Source organism: Schistocerca americana, chromosome 8 (genome assembly GCF_021461395.2).
Source record: "Schistocerca americana isolate TAMUIC-IGC-003095 chromosome 8, iqSchAmer2.1, whole genome shotgun sequence".
NCBI lineage: Eukaryota > Metazoa > Arthropoda > Insecta > Orthoptera > Acrididae > Schistocerca > Schistocerca americana.
The window spans coordinates 502542149-502568121 of record NC_060126.1 but is presented as its reverse complement, the minus strand read 5'-3'; the positions used below and the strand labels follow the sequence as shown (position 1 = coordinate 502568121).

Genomic DNA, 25973 nt, shown 5'->3' with positions numbered 1-25973 from the left:
TTTAACCGCATGGCCACTTCGGCCAGGCCCGTAGAACTTAGAACTACTTAAACCTAACTAACCTAAGGATATCACACACATCCATGCCCGAGGCAGGATTCGAACCTGCGATCGTAGCGGTAAAAAAAAAATGGTTCAAATGGCTCTGAGCACTATGGGACTTAACATCTATGGTCATCAGTCCCCTAGAACTTAGAACTACTTAAACCTAACTAACCTAAGGACATCACACAACACCCAGCCATCACGAGGCAGAGAAAATCCCTGACCCCGCCGGGAATCGAACCCGGGAACCCGGGCGTGGGAAGCGAGAACGCAACAGCACGCCGTAGCGGTCACGCGGTTCCAAACTGAAGCGCTTAGAACCGCACGGCCACACCGGCCGGCTTCCCTGTTAATAGCACCCATTACTTCGTGTGAATAAAGAGCTAGTAGTGTTTCTCAAGAACGATATTTTCTTAATCTCCGCTGACTGTCTGTCAATAGCTCGTTTTCTTCGGGGCAATTAATAATGTTCGAGCACAGTATGTGTTCCAAACTCCTACTACAGATCGACGTTAGTGATACGGGTGTGTACTTGAGCAGATTACTCCTGCTTCCTTTCTTGGATATTGGTGCGACTTGTGCAACTTTCCAGTCTTTAGGTGCCGGCCGCGGTGGTCTGGCGGTTCTAGGTGCTTCAGTCTGGAACCGCGCGACAGCTAAGGTCGCAAGTTCGAATCCTGCCTCGGGCATGGATGCGTGTCATGTCCTTAGGTTAGTTAGGTTTAAGTAGTTCTAAGTTCTAGGGGATTGATAACCACAGATGTTAAGTCCCATAGTGCTCAGAGCCACTTTTTTAGTCTTTAGGTACGGATCTTTCATCGAGCAAGCGGTTATATTGTGATTGCTAAATAAGGAGCTATTAGTCGACCACAATATTATTGCAGCTGGGAGTGAATTTCACGAGGATACGCTGAACCAATTGATAGTACAGTATATGCACATATGTCTTAAAATCATTCACAGCGTGATGCATTTTCCTTAGTCATCATTGTAATTGTTTGCCATAGCGTCACGTTTCTGGTAACTACCACTGGAGGTGAAATGCAGTAATACCGTTGTCGAGTTATACTGTATCGGCATACTCTGCAAGGAACCTACCTGGTACACAGCCTTCACCGGAAGATTTACCTTTATTAAGTGATTTAAGGTGCCTCGCTACACTGAGGATAGCTGGTTGTAAGTTACTCTTATTGGCAGCTGTGAACTGCAGAGTAGTCATGTAGATGTTCTTGAATTGAAATCTGGAACCTTTACTTCGTCTTCTTTGGTGCAGAATTTCAGTAAACCGAGTGTGGTAATTCCGCTTTGGTAACACCGTAATCTGTTACATCACCATTGCTGTCGCGCAGTGAAGGTAATGATTGTGTCTTGCCGCTGGTGTACAACATACGTGACCAGTCTCTTTGGATTTTCTGCCAGATTTCGAAGCAGTGCTTCGTTGTGAGGTCTGCGCTAAATTTCGAGCACACTTGAACAATCAAGGTGTCCGACGAATCATCCGGGAAAATGTGTTGCACTGAACGGTGAGTAAATAGAGGAGGACTAACACTTAGTTTCATGGCCACAGCTTAACCTTTTTCGAGGTGACAAAACTTATCGATTACCCCCGCATTTTCTAGACGGGTAAATTATTTCCCTTCTTCCACTGCTGTGTCGCTCCCACCAGGTTACAGAAAGGCCCAGAAAAATGTAGAAACTGTTTGATAGCTAATATCTTAGGAACAAAATGGCATACCGTTGCTGTAGCATAGTCCATTGTTTCCTCAATCGATCTTGGGGCACCTTTTCCAGCAGATGACAGTGCAGCAATGGCTGAAGTAAGATTGTCGTTTGAACAAGGCAAGGCCGTACTGAAGTCGCACTGGAACTAGGAAAACATGATGGCGTAATGTGTACAGAACCCAGCCACCAACACGTGCATCAATTTATCGTATTCGGGATGGATTTGAGACCGACGGTACTGTTCAGGATGTGCATAAGGAAAGGGCTGGCCGACCAAAAACATCAAGTCCAGCTTCCAGAGCTACTGTGTTGCAACATTTTACTAGTCCACCTCAAAAAATCTGTGAAGCAGGGTGCACGTCAAAGCGGGGTAAGCCGATCAAGCGTACGATGAATTCTGAAGGCTGCAAAATGGAAAGTTTACATTCCAAGGTCGCTGCGCGCGCTATGAACGAGGACGACCCGGGTCGAGGGACGGGGTACTGCGATTGGTTTGAAGGCATGTTTCGCGAGGATGTACGGTTGGCAGGGATGGTTACCTGGTCTGGCGAGACGCATTTCAAACTGAACGGTGCTGTAAATCGCCACAGTTGGCTGTACAGGGCTCCTGAAAATCCTCCCGTTCACGTGGACAAACATGTTAATCTACCGGTTGTTAATGTATGGTGTGATGTGTCATCGAGCTGTTTGATCGGCCCATTCCTCTTTGAAGGTACCGCAACTGGTGAGGTGTATCTTATGAAAATCCACCTGGACGATGGATAGGTCGAAGAGGAGCTGTTGAGTACCAAACACGGTGTCCAGACCTTACACCTCTTGATTTCAGCCTTGAAAAATGAAGTTTATCAACAGAAGCCAGCTATACTGAACGATAAACCATCGATGCGTTCTGTGAGGCTACCACACCGGCAACACTGACAGCCGTAGTTCGGTATCGACGTTGTTTGGCGGATACAGGGTGTTACTTTGAACACATAAAATAACCTTCCCTCCGTGCAAGAATTGTAACGGTATGCCACTTTGTTCCATTAACATTGGCTACCAAACAGAGTGGACCCCCCTGCAGTGGAGAACCGCTGGAAGGAGAAGCAGGCAGCGCTTTGGCGCGGCCGGCCTCGGCTGGTAGCGGCGCCCAGCCTCTCCCCGGGCCCTGCCTCGTGTCAGGGAGACGCGGCCGGCCGGCTTATCTGGGGAATGCGCCAGCCGTGGACAGCGGGCTGCGCGAGTGCGGGCCGTCTCCCTACAGGCGCCACACTAAAGGCGCGGAAACCCAAATCCCGGCGCAGTCGCCTTAAACTCAGCCGGCGGAGGAAGGGCACGTCGTTGTCGTGGCGCTTCCGGGGGCCAAATATCTTCCAGCCACAGAAAAATTAAACATTCGCTACCTTTACAAATGTTACGGAAGAAGGTCATTCAATATGTACGAGAAAATTTATTTCCACTTTCTTCAAATTGAAATGGACCTGTAAAAAAATTGAAATTTCTCATATTAAGAAATGGGAAGGAGCGATCTGTTTTACTCGGTAAAAGCCTTTCTATAGCTAAGATCGCATAAATACTTGACCGGTTTCGTCGGGCTTTGCTGTCTCCTTCTGGTTTCCAAAACTTTTTATTGCAATACGTGTTCATTGTGAATTGCAATCTCGTGCCAAGTTGTCATATTAATGGGTAAAATGTAGTACACAATGCAAAGGTTTGTCAGGAATACTGTCAAAAAGCACCCTGTGCACATGGCCAAGTCCGTATATCTAGCGCTCACAGATGACTGATAAGACTTAAAAAACACGATATACAGTAAAATATACATATACAATAACACATCTGTTTACGTTAGCTCGATGTGTTCTATTCATTAGAAACAACGAATGGGAGAAGCAATAACTTGTCACCCGGTTCGACAAGGATGACGAAGAGTTTTTGAACGACTTTGTTGGTGATCACGAGACCTTGGTTTCGCATAAAGTCCAGAAACAAATCATCAGTCAATGAAATGACGTCATTCACGATTCCCCCATTTAAAAAAAAGGCCAAACAACTTCTAAGCACTAAAAAGGTTATTGCCACAGTGTTTTGAGATCGCAAGGGAGTCCTACTTAACTACTTTACACCTAGAGGAGAGATTATTAAACGCATCTGCCTCAGACGAAATTGTGTGAGTTGTTGTCCACGGGCACGGTGATTCTTCGAGATAACGCTAGCTTTCATTTCGTTGCGTTAACGACATATTTGCTTCGGAAGTTTAAGTGAGAAGTTGTTGAACATCTGTCTTAATCCCGGATGTTACAATTTTTTCTCAAATTACAGGATTTTTTGGACGAACAGCACTAGAGATTTTTTTCTTTTTCATTTAAAAAAAGAAAAGCTTGTAACTGCGTATTTCATGAATTAAATTAAAAAAAAATTTCGTATGTACCACGACGCGTTTCGACAATTTATGTATTATCGAGTGCAAATATTTACGTCGGTATTTTATGTGATATTTGCGTGCGTGTAAAAAATCACAACATTTATTTTGTCCGACTTTCCGATTGTAGTAAATTCACAAAAAGACGACAGCAGGGCAAGGAAGACGGACGAACAACACTCGCGATATGCATAACGTAAAATACCATTGTAACTATTTGCACGCGATACTGAGAATAAAGTCTCGAAACGTGTCGTGGTATGCAAGAAACAATTGTAGCTAGTTCACTGTCTTATTATTTAAATAACGACATTAAAATATCTAGTAAAATAAGTTTTCTTTCATTACACTGGATGAAAATGTCTGGAGAAACGAACATGCTTTACTGTTAGAATGACCCTCGTATACTACTTCCTCCAATACATCTCGTGTAAAAACCACGTCGCTAAAATTATAGAAATTCTAATTCGTATCGAGGTGGTACCGACGACGTTTGTTACCGCGTACTATCCACATATGCAACAGGTACGGGAAGAAATGATTTGGTGCACTACGTACCCACCGCCACCAACTGCACGGTGGTTTGCCGAGTACAGATGTACACACATCAAAAAAAGTTTTGCATCGCCTCGGTTCCGAGAGTTCCGGAATCTGTACAGAAAATGGGAATAGAGATCAACATAAACATCATTTCCGCCCTTTTTATTGCTCATGAAAATCACACATTGCATGTTGTACCATCATACACCGAGACCTTCAGAGGTGGTGGTCCAGATTGCTGTACACACCGGTACGTCTAATACCCAGCAGCACGTCCTCTTGCACTGATGCATGCCTGTATTCGTCGTGGCATACTATCCACAAGTTCATCAAAACACTGCTGGTCCAGGTTGTCCCACTCCTCAACGGCGATTCGGCATAGATCCCTCAGAGTGGTTGGTGGGTCACGTCGTCCATAAACAGCCCTTTTCAATCTATACCAGGCACGTTAGAGAGGGTTCATGTCTGGAGGACATGCTGACCACTCTAATCGAGCGATGTCGTTAGCCTGAAGGAAGTCATTCACAAGATGTGCACAATGGGAGCACGAATTGTCGTCCATGAAGACGAATGCCTCGCCAATACGCTGCCGATATGGTTGCACTATCGGTCGGAGGATGGCATTCAGGTATCGTACGGCCTTTACGGCTCGTTCCATGACCACCAGCGGCGTACGTTGGCCCCACATAATGCCATCCCTAAACGGCAGGGAAACACCACCCTGCTGCACTCGCTGCACAGTGTGTCTAAGGCGTTCAGCCTGACGGGGTTGCCTCCAAACATGCCTCCGACAACTGTTTGGGTGAAGGCATATGCGGCACTGATCTGTGAAGAGAACGTCATGCCAATCCTGAGCGGTGTATTCGGCACATTGTTGGGCTCATCTGTACCGCGCTGCATGGTGTCGTGGTTGCAAAGATGGATCTCGCCATGGACGTCGGGAGTGACGCTGCGCATCATGTAGCCTATTGCGCACAGTTTGAATCGTAACACGACGTCCCGTGATTGCACGAAAAGCATTATTCAACATGGTGGCGTTGCTGTCAGGGTTTCTCCGAGCCATAATCCGTAGGTAGCGGTCATCCACTGCGCTAGTAGCCTTTGGACGGCCTGAGCGAGGCATGTCATCGACAGTTCCTGTCTCTCAGTACCTCTTCCGTGTCCGAACAACATCGCTTTGGTTCACTCCGAGACGCCTGGACACTTCCCTTGTTGAGAGCCCTTCCTGGCATAAAGTAACAATGCGGACGCGATCGAGCCGCGGTATTGAGCGTCTAGACATGTTTGAACTACAGACAACACGAGCCGTGTACATTCTTCTTGTTGGAATGACTGGAACTAATCGGCTATCGGACCCCCTCCGTCTAATAGGCGCTGCTCATGCATGGTTGTTCACATCTTTGAGCGGGTTTAGTGACATCTCTGAACAGTCAAAGGTACCGTGTCTGTGATACAATATCCACAGTCAAATTCTATCTTCAGGAGTTCTGGGAACCGGGGTGATGCAAAACTTTATTTGATGTGTGTAGATGCTATAGATGCCGCGTAGCAAATTAAGGGAAAGTTGAAATCGGTCGGAAAGTATGCTCACATCCCACTAATCAAGAGACTGCACTGAAGCGACAGCTTCGTAGCCGTGAAACGGCCTTGGTGTTACGACGCGCCGGTTTCGCTATCGCACCAAAGCAGCACGTAAGAGAGGCAGAGTCGTGCAGTGATCGTAGACGTGCTTTTCGCATCTATTTAAGGGCGAGTGGGCTGCTGGAGGTGAGCAGACACGAAGCGCACCCGTGCGCCGCGCCGCGCCGCGCCGGCCAGTAGCGCACCGGGCTGCAGTGGGTCAGCGCCGGCGCGGCGGCTGCGCCCGGCGTACCAGCGGCCTGACTCAGCCGCCGTTTTCCGACGCACTTTATCTCCCCCGGCCACGTCCGTGGGGCCGCTATCGCTGACGTAGCCACCACTCTCGTCAGAGACTGGCCTCGGCGCCGATTAGCCACGTACCACTGATTGCTCATCCAGCGCCTTTCTGTCCGAGAGCTATGGCTGACGTAAGCTTCGGGAAAGTAAGACCCAGTCATTTAATCCTTTGTCAGAGATGCATAAGACGTTACCTTCGTTTCTTTTAAAATCTACACTCTAAGAACTGTCATAATTCTGAATGTCTCCAGTCATTATTATTGACACACGAGGCAAGGCTACTGCGGGGACTAAAGAGAGCGGTAGATTAACAAAGGTCGTTTCATCTACATCTACATTCCACTTGGTGTGTAGCAGAGAGTACTTGGTCTACCTGTCACTCACAATCCTAACGAGGTGATCCTGCGACCAAGGCAAAACTATCAAAACTTCACTCCCTCACCCCCCCCCCTCCCTCTCCATTAAACGACCTTTCTGTCTTTCTGTAGTTTTTTCCACTCAGATTCAGAAAATTTTGTAATTCTGTAAGTAGGTTTAATACAAATGAAGAAATACCGTCCCTGGGAGGCTTACAAGGGGACCAACAGGCCTGTTAACCACGGATTTTAATGTGTCGGAAGTTCCATGCGGCTTTTCGCGGATGATGCTGTAGTATACAGAGAAGTTGCAGCATTAGAAAATTGTAGCGAAATGCAGGAAGATCTGCAGCGGATAGGCACTTGGTGCAGGGAGTGGCAACTGACCCTTAACATAGACAAATGTAATGTATTGCGAATACATAGAAAGAAGGATCCTTTATTGTATGATTATATGATAGCGGAACAAACACTAGTAGCAGTTACTTCTGTAAAATATCTGGGAGTATGCGTGCGGAACGATTTGAAGTGGAATGATCATATACAATTAATTGTTGGTAAGGCGGGTACCAGGTTGAGATTCATTGGGAGAGTGCTTAGAAAATGTAGTCCATCAACAAAGGAGGTGGCTTACAAAACACTCGTTCGACCTATACTTGAGTATTGCTCATCAGTGTGGGATCCGTACCAGATCGGTTTGACGGAGGAGATAGAGAAGATCCAAAGAAGAGCGGCGCGTTTCGTCACAGGGTTATTTGGTAACCGTGATAGCGTTACGGAGATGTTTAATAAACTCAAGTGGCAGACTCTGCAAGAGAGGCGCTCTGCATCGCGGTGTAGATTGCTCGCCAGGTTTCGAGAGGGTGCGTTTCTGGATGAGGTATCGAATATATTGCTTCCCCCTACTTATACCTCCCGAGGAGATCACGAATGTAAAATTAGAGAGATTAGAGCGCGCACGGAGGCTTTCAGACAGTCGTTCTTCCCGCGAACCATACGCGACTGGAACAGGAAAGGGAGGTAATGACAGTGGCACGTAAAGTGCCCTCCGCCACACACCGTTGGGTGGCTTGCGGAGTATCAATGTAGATGTAGATGTAGTCGTATGTTGTAGACAGAGCTGATCTGAGCACCTGGCTAGCGGCTTTTTCTGCGACGGCCCCTGGTTTCACATACATACTTCCTATAGCGATAGTATTCGTTAGGTTTCGGCTAAGCGAGTATAGCGCAGTAGTTGAGGTTTAAGGGTGCCACGCTTCGAGCAGGGTTCAAAAATGGCTCTGAGCACTATGGGACTTAACATCTATGGTCATCAGACCCCTAGAACTTAGAACTACTTAAACCTAACTAACCTAAGAACAGCACACAACACCCAGTCATCACGAGGCAGAGAAAATCCCTGACCCCGCCGTTCGAGCAGGGGTTCAAATCCTGCCTGTGTACCTTTTTTCAGTTTCATTTTACAGAATATCATTAAACAGTAGATGCCATGCAAAATTATTCAAAATAAATCATTTTCCCCGTAGTAATTTCCGTAATTAATCAATTATTGTAGCAAACTTGCCCCAAATGTGTCTGTGACAGATTAAACTACAGAATCGTCTTCCTCGCTATCGCTTGCATCGCTTCCTGTGCTAGAACAGATTTCCGGATCATGTTTGCCATAGGAGTGACAGAAACAATAATTCGTAGCGCACCTTGCACATTACATGAAATCTACCGCCATGCAGGCACGCGGATTTTTCAGAAGTGATACCGGGAAACAAAGTTCGTTTAAAGTCATCAACTACGATGTGAAATAACTGTATTTGATCATACTGGGTGAAAGCAGGTGCACTGATTTGATGCATAATTAAAGAATGTATTTTTATGGAATCTTCCCTGGAAACGATTTCCCTATTAGTTGTTAGCAAGTCAGGAGTATTTTGAATATTTTTCGTAAAGATTCCAACCTGCCTGTGAAATTAAACATTACGGGGTTGGCAAATCAATACCTCCAGCGTGATAGCCGTGAACCTTAGCCGCTGCGCTTCGCTCGCTTCGTCGGAACAGGACAAACATTACCAGTATTGGAGATACACACAAAAATTTAACGTTGATTTTCTCGGAAACTAGGAGTATTGGGATGAAAAGCCGCTAGCCAAATACTCGAGACAGGTCCCTCTGCAACATATCTAAGACTCATCAAAATCTGTGATTAACAGGTCTGGTGGTCCCTTTCTTAGTCTCGAATTCTTTTTGTTTATACAGCAAATCATACCAACCGGAATTTGGAACCAGCAAAAGAAATTGCTGGAGTGGCAAATTTCCTCCACCTTTCTTTGTTTACTTCCTCCATCGTCGCGTCTCGCTCCAGTTCTCAATTGGTAAAAAGCATAAGCTTTCGGTCAAATAGCATATTTGCTTCGGCACCCACACACCGACCTTTGAGAACGTACGAGGGGACTTCAGAAAGTAAGTTATATATCTCGTCGCACGCTCAGACCATTGCACAACGCCGGCCGCGGTGGTCTAGCGGTTCTGGCGCTGCAGTCCGGAACCGCGGGACTGCTACGGTCGCAGGTTCGAATCCTGCCTCGGGCATGGGTGTGTGTGATGTCCTTAGGTTAGTTAGGTTTAAGTAGTTCTAAGTTCTAGGGGACTTATGACCTAAGATGTTGAGTCCCATAGTGCTCAGAGCCATTTGAACCATTGCACAACAAGCGTGGCGCATTGTCAGCAGAGAGTACAGGTTGTGGGTTTCCAACAGACGCGTTCTGCTGCGTTGTAGAAGAGAAATGGCGCGGCAGGTGGAAATGTATTCCAAAATTGAATTACGTAGAAAAGTACGATTTTTGTGGGTAAGACTTCTAATCTACACACAGGTTTATCATTAAATTCTGGTGGTATATGGACCAAACGCAATGGCGTCTCCAGTTTGACCAAGGCACAATTAAGCATGAAAATTTGGGAACCACCTCATGCACACAGATATATCAACAAGAGGAGGGATCATCAGTATATAACAGAAACAAATGGTGACTATAACAGTTAGGTTTATTATTGTAAAACACCAGCGTATGAGTAACCCATGATACACCTCACTAACATTTAATACCCAGACAACGGATTACAATTGTAAAATCTTAGCTTGGCACAGGTGGGGTGGGCATGATAATAGCATAGTTAAGAAAATAATCTGTCGGCACAGCGAAGCAAAGGTGGTTGGTGGACTACAGAAACAATACAGAAAAATAGGTATAAACACCAGTAAGATCTCCAAAAGCGCATAATGAAAGCAACTAGCTGGCTGCAAGACATTAAAAGTGCATTGTTAGCTCCTTAAGGTAGTTATCTAACACTGTGTCCCTACGGCATCGGTGTTTGCAATGCTGGTCCGTTGTTACCAAACTCATGCAGGGTGAATGCATGTGGCAGCAGCGGTAGCGGCTGGAGATTCTAAGTTTAGCCTGCGCTCTGTTTTGTGTCGTCGTTGCCACTGTAGAGTCTTGTACCATGGGAAGCAAGGAGAGGATACTGTTTGGTGGCAGGTATCCATGTTCTACAATACAGCTGCATGTATGTATTAAAAGGGTTCTTTATTCATAAGAACAAGACGCTACTTATCTTTAAGCAACATGTTGTGGTACAGGCTCTCGTAATAGTCGACAGTAACCTCATTGCTAGTGAAGTACAAGTCTCGCTAAAAACATTACACTGTTATAGCCGCTGATGTGAACTGGCAGACACCAACTAGAATAGTGACTGGGCTAGTAACCTAGCTGACTGCGACTGACGCTGTCGGCGACTGGGCTGACTGTCTGTGACTGACTTGGCCCTCCGGTCCGCGGCGGCGATCTAAGTACTTGCATTCGAGAGGGCGTTGGCGGCGCGTTGCTTGCGAGTCTGTCTCTGGCCCCTCTCCTGATAGGCACACTTGATTCAGCGTGTATTGTCGATCTACTTGCAACCTCTTTGCCGACCAGTGTGCTGGCGACAGCTTACACCAGCACACTCTGTACTCTGTGCTAATGTGGAGACATCCTTTGGTTCGCCAGCAATGCTCGTCTGCTCAATTCTGTTCTCTTCCTTTTCGACCTGAAACTTGGCTATTTCTATGATAATGATAGAAGCTGAAGAACTTAATAGATACCTTCATTGGCTGCATCTTGACAACTAACATGCCACAACTATTAGAAATGAATTATGTAGATGAATTTGTGCCACAGCCAGGACTTGAACTGGAGTCTCCTTGCTTATTAGGCAGGTGTGCTAGTCATTACACCACTGCAGCAGTATAGCTAACACAGCTGCACAAACTACCATAGTCCAAAGCTCTCCCTAACACAAACTTCAGTTCATGTCTTCAGCTTATTTTCCCCTGTTTCTCTCCCACCGTCAGAGGTGCGAGTCCTCTCTCGCACATGGGTGTGTGTGTTGTCCTTAGCGTAAGTTAGTTTAAGTTAGATTAAGTGGTGTGTAATCCTAGGGACCGATGACATCATCAGTTTGGTCCCATAGGAACTTAACCCAAATTTCCAAAATGATTCCCCTGTTTTTGTCAGAGCAGGAATCTCTCTGCCCAATAGTGGCAGACGTTTCGAGTTCCATCCAGTATAATTTTAGTAATAAGTTTAAACAAACTCCTACTCTTGCAGATTTCGTTATTATGAATCGATAGTACTGTGGCGTTAGGAGGAAGCCAGGACTCTTCTCCCACTTCATGATATGATTATGAAGCAGACCTATTGATAGCTTCGCATGTTGGCACAAATGAGAAAGTGTGCCTTTTACAGGAAATAACGCTATGAACCAATAGGAATGCTTAATTCTAAAAGTTTAAATGGAACGTTCTTTCATGGCATAGCTGCTGAGGCACTGGCACTTCTCACACTGGTCTCTGGAAAGCGACACTTGGCTACATCTTTATCTTTCTAAAAAGATTATTCGAACAATACCGGTGTTTCGGCAGGTACTGTACTGTGCACAATCCAGAGTGCAGTGGCGGGCAGACGTGTATGCCATGTCGGCCTCAAGGGCTTTCAGCTCTGCACTCGCTCATCATGACAAAAAGAAAGGGAAAAGAAAGAAATAAACTGCTCAGTCACTGGTGGTACTGAATATTGTTTGCAGTTATGTGAAGGAGCGTAAGAGTACAGCTACATTGATCAAAGGAATGAGCATATAAAAACTAAACTAAACTCCTCTCGCACAGGCCATGAAGTCCCAAAGGTACTGACTGGCCGCCCTGTCATCATCAGCCCACAGGCGTCACTGGATGCCGATATGGAGGGGCAGGTGGTCAGCACACCGCTCTCCTGGCCGTATGTCAGTTTCCGAGACCGGAGCCGCTACTTCTCAATCGAGTAGCTCCTCAATTTGCCTCACAAGGTCTGAGTGCACCCCGCTTGCCAACAGCGCTCGGTAGACCGGACGGTCACCCATCCAAGTGCTAGCCCAGCCCGACAGCGCTTAACTTCGGTGATCTGACGGGAACCGGTGTTACGACCGTGGCAAGGCCGTTGGCAATGAGCATATACCACTCTGAAATATGTTGCATGACAGTTTTAGAGGAAACCTGAAAAAAATGGCTCTGAGCACTATGGGACTTAACTGCTGAGGTCATCAGTCCCCTAGAACTTAGAACTACTTAATCCTAACTAACCTAAGGACATCACACACACCCATGCCCGAGGCAAGATTCGAACCTGCGACCGTAGGAAACCTGCCACATAAGTTTCTTCGTTAGTAATCGTTTCTTTAATTGTGTATTTGGATGAAATGATACTGAAAAATCACACTGTTGTAACAGCATCCCTTTACAATTGCGCCACGTAGTTCTTACTACTATTTGAGTTGTAGGAGTAAGGAGATAATCGCTGAGTGCGAGAGTGCTGTAATGCGGGTACTACAAACGTTTCCACCCGACATTGCGAATAGTCTGCCCATTGTAGGTAGCAATGTGTGGGCATACATTGTCGAAAATCGATACAATTCTTGACGTGGTCACTGCGGGTCTCAGTATGACGATGTTTATTGTGGTAAATCTAAACAATTCTAGATCTACGTCACGTTTTGGAATGACACATACTGCTTTATAAAATGCATGAAATTGCATGTCACATGTTCTTGGCTCCATTAAATTCATCAATAACACTGCTTGTGTCTATGAAGGTTTTCGCGGCGTGTCTGTACATTAGGGGTAGCAGAATCCTTCTGCAGTCAGCCCGCAGATGCCGGTTCTTTAAACTATCTCAGTAACGTTGTGCGCGAAAGGAATGTCGTCTTCCCTGCAAGGACCCCCATTTGAGTTCCATACCGCGCCTCTCCCCTCAGGCAGTCTTTGTTTTCGCTCGCGGCCGACTTAGGCGTTGTAGTGTCCGCACACTAATCGATGAGCCCTGTTGAACGCTCTCTGATATGCTATCAACGTCAGGACACTATATGCGAGAGCCACCTTAAATATGCTACTTTAGCAATATCACAACGTTATGACACAGCATGTCATACCTCTTGCTAAATGAATGTACGCACCACTATCACAGTAGAATAAATTATATGGGACGCATATTTTATACTTTTATTATATTTATGCGATTGTTGTCCATCTACGTAGCCAAGTGAAAAACTGGACCAGAATAAAACTGGCAATAATAAACAGAGCAGCGGAACGTGCGTTAATATGAGTCACAGACTACGACCAGGTTGGACACTGTTTCCCAGATCCAAAAACAACAGCTATACCTGGATAATGCGGCACTGCGTTTATTATGTCATAAATAATGAAACAACATCTGTAAAAGAAAACAAAGATACGTTAGACAATAATATCAATGAGTATCTCAGGAAAATTGTACAGAAAATTGTGTCAAAAACTTCCTAGCAATCACTCTTTCTCACCTCGAAAACGCAGGACCATGTGGAGCACTTCACCCCAAGTGCATCTGCAGAAGACCAGTAATCCCAAATAATTATACCAAGAAGTTTTGATTAAGACTACAAATGCTAATTTTCCAAAGAAATAGCCATCTTTTATTACATGATCTTTCTGAGCTATATCACAGAAAGAAATTTATGTTGTTTACTATATATAAATCCCAGATACCAAGGAAAAAGACTACGTTTTCAAACACACACAGAAGATAAACTTAAAGAATGTGGCACTTTCACTGACAAAATAAGGACTTTCAGTCTAGCTCAGCAATCAATTTTATTGTGGAACAAGAAGAATATAATTATCACACCGGGAAGAGGCCTTTAAACTTAATACGATGGCTTTTCTTTTTCAACCTGCACTCAGTCGGGAAATTAAGAGAACAGTGACAGTTAGGTGAAGCTTTGTGCAGATGTGTTGCTCAGTGCCTCTAGTATGTCCCTCTATCGCGTAACGTCGCACTTGTCATTTCTGAGCGCACAGTGAGCACCTAACAGTCATACGTTTCCTTCTTCTAGACAGATTCTCGGCTCTATACTGCACGGGCAACGAAGACTTTCCTGCAGCGTTCTCTGTGGGCAGTGTTTGACCACTCACCATACAACCCGGGATCTGTTCCCTCTTTTTTTCATCTCTTTGCTCACAAGAACCTCCGGTTATGAGGACAGCATCTTGTCACAGACAACGAGCTGCAGACCAGCACAGGGATTTGGCGGAAATCACAGGCGGCTGCCTTCTATGACGAGGGTATTGGAAAGTTGGTATCACTCTACGACAAATGTCTAACTCGGAGCGCCGACTATGTAGGGAAGTAGCTGGAAGGTATAGCTAAATGTTGGAAATAAAACAGTTTTGATTTTCAGTGCAATTTCCATTTCATGACCGATCGGAGGTTGAAATAAAGCAGCACTCGTATTTTACAGTTTACTTCATAGAAGCTAAGTTTATTTTAGCAGTACAATTTTTGCCCTAAGGAAGAAAGAAAACTTTTTATTTTTGGCAGAGCATAATTAATTTAGTGCTATGAGAATAAAACTCATTATTTTGGAAGCATAAAAAATTTTAAAAATAAAATAAATAATAAATATAAAAAGATTAGCAATCCATATCCGCCCCCCCCCCCCAAAAAAAAGTGGTTAGCACGTCTGACACTTATTTGAAGGATCCATGTTCAATTCTCGGTACTGTCGGGGATTGTTCCTTATTAGGACTGGAACGGCGTGCACTCAGCTTCGTGATGCCAAAAATTTGAGGAGCTACTTGAATGAGAAACAGCACTTCCAATGTCTGGAGAGTTGACAACGGCCGGAAGAGCGGTGTACTGACGCCATGACGCTCCCTAGCGCATCCGCATGACGCCACATGTCAGAGAATGATGCTGCGTCCGGTCGACATCGCGTGGCCGGTCGACTTCGCGTGGTGTTCAGGGCCAGATCGGGGGAAGAGGGATAGCGAGACGTAAATTGTTATGCTGTTTCATCTTCCTTATGTTTACAATTAGCTCTGGCTGTGGTTTACTAATAAAAGCGGAAACAAGTAACCATATAAATCTTGCACTATGACGGTAAATAAATACTCTTAAAACTGGAGAATGATCACTGAGTTTCTCCTCGATCAAAACAATGAAGTGACAGACAGCTAGTTGTTGACAGAACAGCTACAAAAACGACAACCAATCATAGCAAGAGTTTAGCCACACCTTCCGTACTGTTCACAGGTATCGCTCTGTAACCCCAGCTCTAGGTTATCAGTCAGCTACGGATGGCAATTCGGTCTGTCGCTGTTGTGATTCGTTTTTGTATACTTTCTTTCTCTGTGCGGTATGTTTCATTCACGGAATGTGTGAAACTAACTGTAAAATTGCTTACAAAAGTGATACTCCGGTAATGCGATCTCATTATTCCTGCTATTCCGTGGACGAATTTCTATTTAAAAACTGGTTGCCCGAAAAAAAGAAAAATTTGCTTTAAAGAGGAGTTGCATGAGTAGGACTAAGAAAATGTGTTCATTAATGTTAACATCAATCTTGCATACATATTCTTGCGCACTCACTCCTTCCATATCACTTTGATAGAAGAGTTGTTCACATACGAGTAATACATGGTGACAATTATTGAACTATATAGAAAAGACGTAAATTAGTTACAAACTATGGCATGCACACACTTTATTCGGCAGGTAAACGTCACTACAGATATTCAGATTTGGGTTATGACATGTTCGATATTCCTGCTATCCTTGGCTATGATGAGGCGCAGACGAATAGCGGAATTCTGCATGACCCGCTGAAGTGTCGGAACATCAATGCTGCCGATGACCTCCTGAATGGCCGTTTTCAGCTCAGCAACGGTGGGGTTAATGGTGTACACATTGTCTTTAATACAGCCCCACAAAAATGAGTCACACGTGTTCAGGTCTAGAGAATATGGCAGCCAATCGAGGACCATGCCAGTGGCCTCTGCGTACCCCAGAGCCGGAATGCGGTCCCCAAAGTGCTCCTTCAGGACACCACACACTCACCTCCTTCGATGGGTTCGAACTCCGTCTTGCATGAACCACATCTTAATCGAAATTAGGGTTACTGTGGATAATGGGGATGAAACCATGTTCCAAAACCTTCACGTACCGTCCGGTAGTCATCGTGTCATCAAGGAATAACGCAGCGATTATTCCGTGACTGGACATTGCACACCACACAGTCACCCGTTGAGGGTGGAGAGACTTCTCGATCGCGAAATGCGGATTCTCAAGGCCCCAAACGCACCAATTTTGCTGATTGACGAACCTATCCAAATGGAAGTGGGCTTCGTCGCTAAACCAAAGAATATTTACATCAAAGTCTTCTTCGTCAATTATGTGGACAATAATGATGGCGAAATACAACCGCTATTCCATGGCCCTCGGCCTTAAAGGTTGATAGGTTTGAATTTTGTATGGGAAGAGATATACGTCTTCAATAACAAAAAAAAATGTTCAAATGTGTGTGAAATCTTATGGGACTTAACTGCTAAGTTCATCAGTCCCTAAGCTTACACACTACTTAACCTAAATTATCCTAAGGACAAACACACACACACCCATGCCCGAGGGAGGACTCGAACCTCCACCGGGACCAGCCCCACAGTCCACGACTGCAGCGCCGTAGACGGCTCGGCTAATCCCGCGCGGAACCTTCAATAACAATTTCACAGTGTCTCCCGGTTGATTCCCACCTGTAGTCAAGCTAGTCTCGTCGATTTCCTGAGGCTGGTTCGAAACAAAGCGTGTCTCTTTCTTTTTTGACGGCCAACATTGCCAACACTGTCATCATGAACACTACCCGTTCTTTCAAACTTGCGAATGATTTCTTGATTGTTGGTACGCTTGGACCGGCTGTCTTCAGCTTGATCTCGGTCGCAAACTTCCCGTGAGCCGCAGCTTGGCTGTGATTGCTTGCATCGTAGGCCTTCACAGGCACTACACACTCAGGCACACTCTGTACCGTGACATTTTCACGTGCAAATGGCTGACAACAACAAGAAGCTTGCGCGATCGCATGCTAATTCCCATTATGCTCCGCAACCAACCGTGCAGTTTGAACGTCCTAAAGCAAACCGTTCAGAGGTTATGTTGGTTTTATTCCATAGAGGTCAATAATTGTCACCCTGTATATAGAACATGAAACTAACTATACTGCCTCTTGCCGGGAAATTACACTGCGCATTTCCGAGATACGTATGAAAATACTCGTTACGAAACCGCACAGCTGCAGCTACCGGAATCTTTTGCGCCTGCGCGAAACGACGAACCATCAACATCCCCCCTCCTGTGCTCCGCTGGCAATCACTTTGTTTTTCTGATACAGGTATAACGTGCTATTCCTCTAGCGGAAGGCGCTCACTGCAGGCACTTGCTCTGTTTTCTAGCGAATGGGCTCTTCTTTCGGAATGTGCCACGTACGGCCGGGTCCTGAGCAGTTGCCGAGCAGTGGAGGAACACTGGGAGCATGGAATTGCCGGAAACGTCTCGGGCACGCCGTCGGCTTGGCGGCGGTGTGACTGAGGCCCGCATCTGCATACGGGGTCTGTCCCACGGCCCGCCCTGCTCCCATTCTCCGCGTGCACCGCCTGCCAGGCTTCCTGGTTGCAGACCCGCGGAAAACGAACAGTATGCGGGCGCTGCGTCAATACGAGACCCCAAAGAAAACAACATGCGAAAACCACCTGGCCACTTCATATACAAATTCTAAACTTCCAATTCATAATCTATACAGGGTGTAACAAATATGTACAGCTCAAACCGCAGGACACATTCCTCACACGTAGATCAAGAAATTATGTTGTACGAACATGGGTCTGGAAGCGCATTGTTTCCGTGTTAAAAATCATTTTCTCCAACTCATTAATCATGGGAACACATAACAGAACGTTAGAATCGTCGTACAACGCCAGCGTTTTGTTTGGAATGTCCCTGTAGCCACGCGACGTACGAACATTGCTTGTTTGTAGGTTAGATTAGATTAGTTTTTCGTTCCATAGATCCGTGCTGAGGAGATCCTCGTGGATGTGGAACATGTCAATTTTTTTAAGCTGAAATAACAACACTAATAGTATGAATATATACAATACATCATTTGTTTCTGTTAAAAAATTCGTCAATGGAGTAGAAGGAGTTGGCCACTAGTAAGGCTTTCAGGCTCCTTTTAAACTGATCTTTATTTGTAACTAAATTTTTATGTTTGCTGGCAAATTATTGAAGACGAGTGTTCCTCAGTAGTGGACCCCTTTTTGAACTAAAGTAAGTGCTTTTAAGTCCTTGTGCAGATCATTTTTGTTCCTGGTATTGTATGTATGAACTGAGCTGTTTGTTGGAAAAAGAAAAAAATGGTTCAAATGGCTCTGAGCACTATGGGACTTAACAGCCGTGGTCATCAGTCCCGTAGAACTTAGAACTACTTAAACCTAACTAACCTAAGGACATGACACACATCCATGCCCGAGGCAGGATTCGAACCTTCGACCGTAGCAGTCGCGCGGCGTTGGAAAAAGAGATAAATTATTTAGAACAAATTTCATTAAGGAGTAAATATACTGAGAGGCGGTAGTTAGTATACCCAGTTCTTTGAAGAGGTTTCTACAGGACGTCCGTGAATTTACTCCACAAATAATACGTCTTAGTCACTTTTGGACTCGGAAAACTTTTTGTTTGACTTGAAGAGCTACCCCAAAATATTATACCATATGACATTATGGAATGAAAGTAGGTAAAGTATGCAAGCTTTTTCATTTTTATGTCGCCTATGTCAGCTAACACTCGAATTGCAAATACACATTTGTTAAGGCGTTTCTACAGTTCTGTGGTGTGCCCCTCCCAACTGAATTTATTATCAAGTTGTAATCCCAGGAATTTAAGACTGTTAACCTCTTCTATCTGCTCTTCTTCATACTTTATGCATATGCTGGGTGGAAACCTCTTACAGGTTCTGAATTGCTTATAGTGAGTCTTTTCCAAGTTTAATGTCAGTGAGTTGGATTTAAACCATTTATTAATATCCATGAAAATATCATTAGCAGATCTTTCTAGAACTACACTCGAAATACTATTTATTGCAATACTTGTGTCATCTGCAAACAAAACGAACTCTGCTTCTGGCAGTGTAACTGATGAGAGATCATTAATGTACACAAGAAAAAGCACCACATGTAATTTCTTCCCATTCTGATGATGACTGATGACCGACTGTTCCAGCGAGCAGTACGACCGTTGCAAGCACACGGGTTACTACGAAGAGTTAATCACACACGGCAGTGTACACATATGCAGAGATGGCAGATGCCCAGTTTTAATGTTAATGTCCGTCGGTTTCTAAATAACATATTCGGTTACGGATGGATAGGTAGAAATGGACCAGTTGCCTGGCCTCAACGCTCTCCCACCCTAAACCCATTGGACTTTTATTTGTGGGGGCGTTTGAAAGCTTTTGTGTATGGAGCCATAGTACATTATGTTTAGAACCTCCGTGCCCGTATTATGAAAGGCTGTGAAACGATACGCAATACTCCAGCGATAAATCAGCGCATCTGAGATCCACTACGACTGTGGGTTGATGCATGTATCAATGCCCGCGGATGGGATATTGAACATCTTCTGTGAGAAAGAGTGGTATGTGGTATGCTGGTGCGTTCTGTTCGTGATTGTTTTCCATAATTAATGAGCTGGAGAAAATGACTTGTAACATCGACATAAAACGTTTCCAGACAATGTTCACCTAACATAATTTCTTCGTCCACGTATGAGAAATGTACCCCACAATTTATGTCGTACACTTTTGTTACACCCTGTATATACTGTCTGCGCTAAGTGTCACTTTAATTATGAAGAAGGTTCCTTTTCATCAGTCAAATGTGCAAATATGTGTGAATTTCTAAGGGACAAAACTGCTGAGATCATCGGTCCCTAGACTTACTCACAACTTAAACTAACTTATGCTAAGAACAACACACATACCCATGCCCGAGGGAGGACTCGAACCTCCGGCGGGAGGGGCCGCGAAGTCCGTGACATGGCGCCTCAAACCGCCGGCCACTCCGCGCGGCTTTCATCAGTCCAGTTTTTCGTTATGTTGATGATAAACTATCTTTTTGAACTGCTGATTAAGCCCCATGGAAAGAAAAACTGTAGATTTCATTGATCACATGAACAGCGTACATCCCAACTTAAATTTCACTGCTCAAATGGGGGAGGAAGGAAAAACACCCTTTACAGACGTTCCAGCTGAGCGAAACTTAGATGGTCGGCTTGGAGTCTCGGTGCATCACAAATGTGTATTGTGAAACGATTCACACAGACTTTTATCTGCACGCGTACAGTTTCCACCAACCTGTTTAAAAGACACGTGTGCTGAATTCTCTGATACACAAGGTGTTAAAAAAAGTGTTCCATGGTCCAAATCAAGAAAAAATGTCCAATGAACATGGACTCTAAAATGCGTACTTTAAGAGCTTTTAGCACTTTGTCATCTTCGCTACTGTGAAACATTTCGTCTACTACAAGCTCTTTACTACTACGAACGACCTACAGAGTACTGTAAACAAATGAGGATACATTCCTCTATTACTGTGTTGTCAATGTATACATCATTCAGTAAACATCTATTGGTGTTGTTAATGTAAACACCGTATTCACAGTCCTGGGTAATTGAACTGCATACATCAGTTTTAATGGAACGAGTCTGTTTTGATAATCTTGTGAAATGTCTTTGCATTGTAGTTTCACTTACCAGCACAATGAAAGCCTGTCATTTCACACGTGAAATGACAGACGCTTCCATTTGTTGTGTTCTGGTAAATGGAAGTAGCCTTCGATCCCGTGTCCAGTGTGCCCATAAATGCCCAGAACCCACGGTGCCATATGTACTACTAATACAATCTCAAAACATACCACAAACTTATCAAAACACGGACTGGTTCCATTAGAACTGATGTGTGCGCTGCACTTACCCAGAACTGTGAATATGTTTTAAAGTAACAACACTGACAGACGGTTACAACATGCTGCATCCATGGTCTATAACAGAGAAACGTTTCCTCATGTGTTTCCTGTATTCTGCAGGTCGTTCGTAACAGCAAAGAGCTTGCAGTAGACAATATGGTTCACAGTAGCTAAGGTGACCAAGCGCTCATAGCTCTTAAAGCACACATTTTGGAGCCGATGTTTATTGGTCATGTTTTTCTTGATTGCGACCGCTACGGTTGCAGGTTCGAATCCTGCCTCCGGCATGGACGTGTGTTATGTCCTTAGGTTAGTTAGGTTTAAGTAGTTCTAAGTTCTAGGGGACTGATGACCTCAGAAGTTAAGTCCCATAGTGCTCAGAGCCATTTGAACCACTTTTTTTCTTGATTTGGTCCGTATTACCAAACATCAAATAATTTTTTAACATCCTGTATAGAGCTAGATGCATATGGGACGAGAAGCATCTCGTCGCTGCAATAAACCAAACTACTTCCGTGTTTAGATATAATGGCTATCGGGCACATGAAATCTAATCAGTTGCCTCAAAAAAACGCTAATTCAGGTCGAGCCAAAGAGCACTGTAAGATCGGCACACGATGTTCCTTCCGTTCTATGGAGCAATATAAAGTAAAATGGGCCGATTCTTACACAGATATGGAAATAAAACAGTTTTTCGCCGTCTAAGAAAATCAAAGAAATATTGCGCTCTGTGAAAGACAGTCATGGGCTCAGAGTTCCAGGCATTTATAATAATCCACGTCAATGTGGCACCAGCTACAGGGAACATGTCCGAAAGAACAGACACCATATTCATATAAGTATATAGTTCTGGCAATACCGGCCATGACCTTCTTCTTCTGTGCTGATGCACACATATTCCCCGAACTCTTACGGGACTTGCTAAGAATGTCTTCCACGAGTAATGGGTAGGGACACTACGAATGTAGTGTGTGGACAAACAAGGTGAGAATGTGGGTCTCGCGGGAGGCGTGCGCGCGATAGTCCCAGCAGTCGCACTCTCCTCTGTACCCTCGGTGGCTCAGATGGATAGAGCGTTTGCCATGTAAGCAGGAGATCCCGGGTTCGAGTCGCGGTCGGGGCACACATTTTCAGCTGTCCCCGTCGATATATATCAACACCCGTCAGTAGCTGAAGGTATTAATATAATTCTAATTTCGTTCTGGACGGCTGTAGGTTATCAATGGTGTCTGTTCTTTCGGACAGACACCATATTACATAAATTTTTATCAAGACTTGCGGATTTTAACCCTGTAACAGCTGTACCTTACGACTCATGACTGAATGTCAGGCCTTTCAAAAAGTGGCTTTGCTGGTATTTCTTAAATCAAGAACTTTGTGAAAGGAGCAGATTGAAAAGTTCTTTAATAACTTGCATCTGCAATAATAATTTGTCGTTACAGAAATTTGAGCTTGTCTAACAATTCCCCATCTCTTTTCTGTTGCAGGTGAGCTCCGCAGAAAGAAACAAGTCAGAATCTTGCACGATACGAAACTAGATATCTAAGGTAAATAATGTTGATATTCATAGCGAACTGCAGCATGCATTGCCAAATTTTTCGATAAGTTCCTACCACAGTATTACCATTTAAAACAAGAGTTTGATGCGGCAGTCAGTTATCGTCGGTATAGTTAGCTCATTGCAGATAACTCACTAAACCAGTAAGTGGCAGAAGTGGAATACGTCTTCCCTTCTCTTAGAGAATCATCCAGACTTGTAACAGAAATGGTTGGAAAGACCAAAATAAGAGTTGGCTAAGAAGTTATCGATTCAGTAACCCCATCTTCCAGCTGAGTTGTCAGTATCGCTCCCTAATGGTTCAAATGGCTCTGAGCACTATGAGACTTAACTTCTGAGGTCATCAGTCCCCTAGAACTTAGAACTAATTAAACCTAACTAGCCTAAGGACATCACACACATCCATGCCCGAGGCAGGATTCGAACCTGCGACCGTAGCGGTCGCGCGGTTCCAGACTGAAGCGCCTAGAACCCCTCGGCCACTCCAGCCGGCAAAACTCAGCTGGACAGCGCGCCTTCCCTATTCTACACACGGCAAGCACGCTCACTCATACTACAGGCTTCGTGAATGTGCCTGACTATACTCCGTTCATCCTAAGAATAAACCTGATGTAAATAAACACAAACGCGATGATTGGTCAGAAGCCGTAGTACACTTACACTGGTGTTGTTAAGCTCTTGGAAGTAGGTTCTATTTATGTATTAGATATATTATTACTAAGTTACGTTAAATGAAGCTTTAAGAAATTCAAATCAACAGCCATCAACGTTTTTCATAATCACGTTTTTGCTAAGTAGTTTTTATTTCAAAAATCGTTAAAAGTCACAGCCTCCGCACTCTTGTCGCGCTGTTAAAACGCAGTATGAAAATCGCTGAGGCTTCTTCTTGTTCCGTAGTGAATCACGTGTGGGGAACACGGTTAAAAATTGCCAAGAAATATGTAGTTCTTAATGTTCCTCATAAATTTACCGAGATACTCGGCTTTGAAGTTTTTAGAGAGACTATGTTGGATACAGTTTAGATATACACAAAGAATGCTTAGCGGGATCGGCACCGTAATAGAATGATAATTTAGTGCAGTTGATGGTTTGCTTGTTCAGGTTTCCCCTAAGTAATTTTTTTCTCGTTCAGTTTGAAATATCTACATCCCGTAATTGTAAAATCCGCCGTCATTTTTACAAATAATGCACGTCTGCTTATTTCTAATTACATATTGCACGCGAAATTCTTGTTTTCATTTCAAATATAAATTCTTAATTCTCGACATTTTATGAAAGACTGTTAACAAAAGTTGCTTAAATTTAAAAAATAACAATTTAATTTTTTAAGGTAATAACGAAAAAGAAAATACTCTTTATTTGGATTATTTCCATTGTTTTATACTACAGTATATATAGAAGTGTCGTAGAAACATGAAAAACAATCATTTTCACAGCATCGAGCACACCATACAAACACTGCATTTTTACATTTTCCACTGTACCATTACAATATAAGCCCAACAGAACTGATCTGAAGCCAATTTAAGGGATTTGGTCCGAGTAATAACAGGATTGTTAAGCTGCCAGGCGTAGCACGCAGCTTTTTCACATGTCACTGCCGAACGCTGTGGGATATAGACAGCACGTCATAAAAAAAAAGGAGGAAATGCGGCGCCTGGTTGGCTTCGTGGATTTTGTTGTTGATCGACTCGTTATCAACGTAGCAGATGACAGTTCCAGAATTCAAAATTATTTCTCGGATTCGGATGAGGAAGGAGCTAGGAGATTGCCATATGACTGACTGTCATTAATACCTTCAGTGGCTTCAGTATTCAACAGTACGGTGAAATCCCTGCAGTATGCTTTTGCATTACATATAGCTAGCTCGCTCAGAAAAATTAGCCTGTGTTTAAGTTAGGAATTTTCCTCACTCTTGTTTGTAATTACTATGTCAGGTGGCAACGAGAGCATTGTATGCTTTCCGTCTGATCACCTAATATGCGCGCGGTAATGATGGAGTTTTTCCGAATATTATATCTTTCTATTTAAATATTAAATGACATTCGATGCTGTACTGATTCTTTGCTTGTCGTTTTTTACGTCTGAACTTCAATCGCAGGTTAGTTGGGCCGCTGGCTTGCCAGTGCTGTCAAAGTTTAATGCGCCGGTAAAACGGTTGTCCCGCATTATTACTCTATGTCCGTGTAACACAGCATACAACCTATCCTTATGATCGTACTTAACTGTACTGGTCGCAGCTTAACTTCCGTCCCACGTGAAACGAAATCCAATGAAATGTAAGCAAACGCGGAAGAATACACGGCTTAATGTTTCCATCAGGTTTATTCTAATGATGAACAGAGTAAAATTTCGAGGTTGGCCGTGAAACAGTGCTACCACTCGTCATAATTACCATCTACGTGCAGATCCACATTTCATTATAATTTGCAGTTCACTCAATTACGTTACTGATCAGATTAGCCTTACTCGCTTAGGCTAGTTAATAATAGCTGAATGATGGAGAGTTATTGACGAAGTACTGTGTAATGCTGCCCTTCGGTGGTCGCCGTGTTTCGTGTTGACAGAGTAGTGGATATCTTTTAAAATATAAATACAAACGGCGAAATGCTATAACCAGCTATGAAAAGTATCACTACGTGCAAGCTTATTCGCTTACGAAAGTAAATTTTTAACAGTACACCCAGATGAATATCTAAGCGTTGAAACTGTCGCTAGGCTGTGTTATTATCTGCCGTTTTTGTTGCAAAATATTCATTCCCGTAAGAAATCTGAAACGTGCGCGTATGATATACAACACAACGTCTATTATGTTAGCTGTGATATGCATTTAATCAGTTATTCGATTGCAGGAGTGCCTATTACTGGCGTCAAATGTGTACTTCTAGCAAATGATTTTTGTATGTGTTTCATCGCAAGAATACATTATAACTTTCCAGTTCCTTATTTCAGTCTAGTATTTGAAGCTTCGTGGCCTCTTGGGAAACCACGTGCATATATCAAGGAATGTGTGAAGCTTACGAACTGCAGCTGCCACTCATTACAAAA

General features: G+C 44.1%; 1 protein-coding gene and 1 pseudogene across 5 annotated transcripts in view; one reads left to right on the top strand and one right to left on the bottom strand.

Moving 5' to 3' along the window:
* LOC124544627 (PDZ and LIM domain protein Zasp-like) overlaps positions 1 to 25973 on the top strand; it is a 287293-nt gene that overhangs the window by 139243 nt on the left and 122077 nt on the right. The gene's annotated exons all lie outside the window — the stretch shown is intronic.
* On the bottom strand, positions 12373 to 12490 carry LOC124546399 (annotated as a pseudogene).